This window comes from Thunnus thynnus, chromosome 4 (genome assembly GCF_963924715.1).
Source record: "Thunnus thynnus chromosome 4, fThuThy2.1, whole genome shotgun sequence".
Classification (NCBI taxonomy): domain Eukaryota; kingdom Metazoa; phylum Chordata; class Actinopteri; order Scombriformes; family Scombridae; genus Thunnus; species Thunnus thynnus.
In genome coordinates, this window is record NC_089520.1 from 5,057,618 (window position 1) to 5,064,040 (window position 6,423).

Consider the following 6,423-nt stretch of genomic DNA (forward strand, 5'->3'; position numbering starts at 1 on the left):
CATGTACTACATTTACTTTGAACTGTATGAATTCTCAGTGTAAAATTCATGCACGGTGTAATACCCTCAAAAATTCACACAAAAACCCATCTTGTCCTTTTTAGTAAGGATTACCTTTAATATCTGCCGACACAGAATCTGATCTGATATTTACATGTTCATAGCAGCAGAAGATTTACAGTGTTGATTTAATATGTATCTAGCACATATTAAATTATTGATCTGATATGAAAGGAAGTTGAACTGGAGACTTGTCAAATTGAAGCGACGTGATCCTGTTTTAGAGTTGTGAGAACTACAAAAACACTCGCTATCGTTACAGAGTGGAGGATCATCCTTCATAAATGATCTTTGTCTGATTACAAACATACAAAAACTGACAACAGTTAAGTTCAATTTTAACATTAATTTGCGACAGCTGATCATTTTAACTGTAGAAAGTGTCTTTTCCAGTGAGGAAGAGAGAGTTAGAATCAGAGTTTAATCCATATATTTTACCAACCACTCACCCCGCCGTGCTCAAATCATTTTTCACTCTCTTTTCCACGTTTCATATACGAGGGGAAAAGCTGCACCGTAAGCTGTGGTAAAGTAGAGCAGCAGGCTGAAGAGTTAACGAAAGGCTCGGCTGTGACATCATCATCGTCTTCGGGACGTCCGTAGCTCGTAGGGTCAGCGTGTCTCTCCACCGACAGAGGGTGCAACCCTGAAAAGCCTCCGTTAACATTTTCCAGGTCTTATACTACTCGACGTATAATTTCTCTCTGTCGGAGATATTTTAATATTCCTCGGTTTGCGCTGGGATGATGTCTCACTGTTTTGTAATATTTATGAGTCAAGCTGAGCGGAGTGATGACTCAGAGTTTCTGTTAGTGCGAGGTGACACAGCAGTCTCTCAGCTGAGGCACGAGGCCTCCGTACTGCAGTGACACAGTGTTAGCACTGTCACAACAGCAAAATATGGTCGTGCCCCTCATTATCATCATCTTATATATTTATAGTTCACATATGTGGCGCAGTTATCCGGTCGGTTAATATAGAATAACAGATAAATGACAGATTGTAGGTTTTAATGTCTTGTACAAATGAAAACAAACAAAAGAAACGGATCTGTCTTCTTCTTCTTGTGTTTTTTTTTTGTTTAATTGTGGACAGACAGTGAAAAAACAATAAGTAGATAGATCCACGAGTGCCGGTGTTGTTTTTTTATTTGTTTCAGAAACCTTTTCTCGTACGTTTCTTTAGCAGACAAGAACAAAAAACCCACAAAGAACATCCAGGACATGTTTTTCTAATGCACAACATCTCTCTCTCCTTAACAAACGGCACATTTGTACAAATGGAGCACATGATTTTTTATTTATTGCTGTGGTGCATGACTTCAAAGACGTTGCACACTTGTGACATTTTGTGAGATTTCTTTTACAAAGGTTTAATGCGTTCAATCTCAGCAGTTTTTTTTTTTTTTTTTTTTTATGAAGGTGAAAGCTCAGTGTTGTAGCACGATGAAGAGGATTCCTGCTCCGACCGCAGTTACAGATAGAAAGTCGACAGATCGTCATAAATTTTAAACTCCGGCCGCGGTGAAGTTTCATGAGGAACACGCTGGATCTCTAAAAGCTGTAATGTGTAATTTGATTTTGAAGCTCTCTTCTTAATGACTTTATATTGTCAAAATGATTAAACACACAAACATTAATATAAACTAAACATTGTGATTACAGCGGAAAAAAATAGACAAAAAGAAAACCACCGATGCTGGTTATGATGTCCTTCATTTTCAAGACAAACAAATAGTTTAAAACTCTTTTCATGATTGTGAGTTTGAGCAGACTGTGTAAATACTCCTTCAGCCTTTTAAAACACATTTTTTCATGATTGTCCTTGTTAAAAGTGTTTTTAAGCTCATCAGATCCAGTTAGTTTAGCCAGCGTTTCCCACAGGACTCTGTGAGACTGTGGTGGGTGGACCTCGGACCCTCTATGCTGGTCTGGGGGGGCGTTCTCCTCCCCCAGAAGAAAGTTTTTGTACATTTTAAAGTTAAAAGCATCAATCTGATGCACTTTGAGAGGCTAGATCTATGAAGAACTTTGTGCTCTTGTAAACAGTTTAATCATAAACACATTGGTTGTATAGATGAATGGTGATGACGCAGCAAATATAACAGCAGGTCAAAAAATTAAGGCTGCAATGATTAATCGATTAGTTGATTGACAGAAAATCAGTCAGCAACTATTTTCCTAAACAAATATTTTTTAAGGGAAAAATGTATTTGTTGCAGCTTCTCAAATATGAGGATTTTAAACTTTTGTGTCAAACATGATAATAAACCAATGTGAGCGGCTAAGGAACCGACCACAGCGGGCTGCACCGCCGCCTGGTTCAAAATGAGTGCAGCCGACTTCGCTTCACTCGGCACCGGAGCACAGAAACAGAAAAGAGCCGTTTGTTTCCTAGTTTTGCTCTTAGATAACATTAAGATAAGACTTTAACATTTATAGTTGGTCATGCTGTTGTCTTGCATTGCAAACGGATGCTTGAAAACAGATAATATTTAACTGTTTTGTAGTCTTTTTTTACCAGATTAAAATAAGCTTTCTCTCAGTAATTCCTCTCCTTATCGGTGAAATATGACGTACTGAAGTTGCAGCTTTGTGTTAACTTGGAGCCGTGATGGTTAGCTTAGCATGCCTATAGGTAGTAGCGGCTGCTAGTAGCTAAAGCTACCCGTATGAACAGCTGAGTGAAAACACACCTCAATCATTTCACATAAACAGCTCACCTGCAGACAAACCTGACAGCAAAGTCCCGAGCACCACGAGCTTCAACATCGCTGAAGCAACAGCGCAAAACACAACGTTAGAGATGTTTTATGTTATTATGAAAAGAGTAAAAATAACAGAAGCTAGCTGGCTGTGCTTCCCTCCGGCCATGCTGCTGCTAACGCTCCGCTAGCCTCTCAGCTAACGTTAGCCCCGGCTCTCCATGTGGATCCAACCGGAGCACTGAGCCCCGGTTTGTTATTCAAGTTAAAGTGGGAAGAAGCAGCGGGTCTGACGGGCAGCTGAGTGAAGTGCAGCCTACGGAGGAAACACCGGGACCGTCAGGGAGAAACAGTCTCTCGAAGAGCTGCTAAGTTCGGCTGCACAGATAGGAAACACCTTGGCTGACAGGATGTTGTTGGCAAAAAATCCAATATGGTGCATCCCTATTTCAGTTCTTTATGAAACTGTGTCAGGCTGCAGGTATTTAATGGGAAACACTAGCAGACACATTTAAGGTTTCTGTTTTAGGTGTTGAAATGTTGTTGGTGGCTGCATTTTTAATGAGTGTTTATTTGATTTTTAGAGACTTGAGAAGGTTGAACTGCTTAATCAGTGACTCTTAAGGTGAAATTAGTCTACGTGATCTCGTACTTCACTATCATACTGGTTGTATTGATCATTTTCCCTCAGTCACATGAGCTTTATTATCCCAGAAGGGGAAAGTTCGGTTGCAGCGCAGCCACAGTTTAAACGATTATAAGCCTACAGCACCACATCAAAACATGGTGTTTAAGATGGAGTTATAAAAGAGCATGTCAGGGCAGAAAGAACCCGCTGGCTTGCATCCTTAAATAATCCGGCCTGTATTTTTTTAGGAGCGTGGAGAAGGTTTTACAGTTTGCATCGGCGGGGAGGTGATGATGCAGATGATGGAGTGTCTAGTATCTCATCTACATTTTCAAGTGGCCATCAAGTTATCTGGTTATCTGTCCGCCGCATCTTAAAACAACGGAGCGATAACGTCATCGTATGTCTGGTAGGAGTTTTGCAGGAGGCCGGTACCACCATGATGGAAGAATGACAACAAAAGAGGAGATAGAGATGTTGTACTCCGTGGCGGCAGGTTGCTATAGAGGTGATAGAGGAAACATTTTATTGAATAGTGATCCGACAGGTGATCACAGGGAGGAACTACTCTGTACAAATAACAGACATTAGTTACTTCCTTGTCTCCTTTGAGGTGACTATTTGTCACTTTTCTCTGAAATCTGTGTGACCGTTTTTTGCTCAGTGATTGACATAATTGACAGAGTGGTTAGGTATATTGTGCTGGGTTTGCGGTGCTGCACAGCTTTCAGGAAACATGTGTTGTGTAGATGAATATTGTCTATGCGGTATGATATGCTTGATCTGAAAGAAGCTTTTTGTACTTTTTTCCCCCCCTTTTCAGTGCTTGAAAATGTCAGGGGAAAATCCCTCTGTGTGTGTGTGTGTGTGTGTGTGTGTGTGTGTGTGTGTGTGTGTGTGTGTGGAGGCTTAAGAGGTTCAGGCTCCTCCTTTTGACAAAAGGGAACGATTTCCTCTTACATGAAATCTAGTTTTTGTGCTGGGTGATTATAGAAGGCTTATATTCAAGGAAAAATCGGACTTACAGGTGCTTAGAATTATCAACTTTTTTATTTTCAATTAATTGTGGGGCTGAAATGGTTATTTTCAATGATTATTTATATGATGAATCAATCATTTGGTCTATAAAATGTTAGAAAATAGTGAAGAATTCCTGAAAAGTCAAGGTGGTGTCTTATAATACTATACAACATGATTGTCAGCTAACAATCAAATTTATTTTGTGTCCTTCTGCAGTTCTGTTTAAGAAGTTGACACACATCTTGGTTAAACAACAGCAAAGACTGAAAGAAGTTGATATTCTCCGTTTTTTAAAATACGAGAGGAAGAAGAGGATGAGAGAGAGAGAGAAGAGATGCTGTTTGCAAGTCTTCAAAAATGCTTGTTTGTCCCAAAATTCAGCTTACAATGATATAAAAAAAGAGAATCTGCAAAACCTCACGTTTTAAAAGCTGGAACTGACACATTTATGGCGTTTTTTTCCTTGATAAACGACTATTGTCAAAATAGTTGACGGTCATTTTTCTGTCAATCGACTAATCAAGTAATTGATTCATTGTTTCGGCGCTAATTAATCTAAAAGCTCTAACGACCTGTATGAGTAACGGCAGCGTTCCCACCGTACTGTGATGAACGCACACAAAGGGAACTGTTCTCTACACTGAGATAGCAGTTTTTTTTTTTTTTTTTTTTTCTTCCCCCCTTGAATTTTTTTTTTTTTTTTTCCCACCACAATCTATGAATCAGCAAACGCTGTGTGAAACTGGGATTTCTACACTTCAAGGTAAAGCAGACACAAAGACTGGATTCTTTTGTCTGTCTGAGGCCCAGATTCAGTCACTTTGATCATCTTTTCTCTACTCACCCAAACAGCTGAAACGCTCTTTCTCTCCCCTCCTCCTCCTCCTCCTCATCCTCCTCCTCCTCTTTTCCTTCCATCTTTTTTTTTTTTTTTTTTTTTTCCAATAGGGAACAACAAGAATGTAGAACTCCTCTGAGCTGGAATTCCTTTTTCTCAGGCCTTTCGGTGGAGCCCATACATCTCTCTTGTTTTCCAGTTTAATCTGGGATTTTCATATGGCTTTTGCTAGATGGAGAGATAAAAGGGATTTGTTCAACTTCCAGTTTTATTATTTGTCCCAAGTGGGCAACATGTGCTGCAGCGAGCATAAAAATACATAGAAAAACGTATAATATGCATCAGAAGCATAGACGTGCATGCACCGTATCCCCCCCCCCCTAAGACATCAGTATTACATGCAAATCATCTCTACAGATATAACATTAATAACTGTCACAGTCTCTGCTTAGGGTCTGGTCAGGGTTTAGAGGAGATAAGCATCATGCTTCTCTTACATCCAGCTCGCAATGTTTTTTTCCTAAGCGATCCTTCATCAATGTTTTTTTTTTTAAAAGCAGATCGCTACACTGAAAAAGCATAAAGATTCATTCATGAGTCAAGATGATATCGCTTTCTACAGTTAAAGATTGATGTCAGGATTGATCCGTACGATGCTAAATGAGAGAACAACGAGGTTATAGATTTCTTTATGAGACGGTTGAAAGTGCAGCAGAAGATCACGCGGTCAAACGACAGGAAACGACATATTGGAAGATTATGACAAAGGATTTGTAGTAATTTAAGCAACAGAAGAGCAACATGAAGAAAACAATTAAAGGCAAGATGGGAAAATACAGTGTGTGAAAGTGTTTTTTGTACCTTTTTATTACACAGTAGTGAAAGGCAAGAAATGAGGGAAGAGAAAGCAACAGAAGTCCAGTGTTGGTCTTCTTTAAATGGGGACGATGTTACACAGTCAGACCCTCAAACCTCCAGTCCACCAGGCAACAGTTTTATAAACTAAATGTCATTTATTGAGAAAAAATGCCAAACATTGACCGGTTTCAGCCTTCTCACATGTGAAGATGTGCTGCTGTTGTCTGTTTATATATTGTTGAGTTTTTTTATTTTTATTTTTATGAGTTTTTTAAAAAATGAAGAGAAATTGAAAAATTGTGATGGGAGTTATTC

General features: G+C 39.3%; 1 protein-coding gene across 4 annotated transcripts in view; it reads left to right on the plus strand.

Moving 5' to 3' along the window:
• Nucleotides 1-6,423, plus strand: part of chd6 (chromodomain helicase DNA binding protein 6) — a 105,740-nt gene that overhangs the window by 20,377 nt on the left and 78,940 nt on the right. The window lies entirely within an intron of this gene.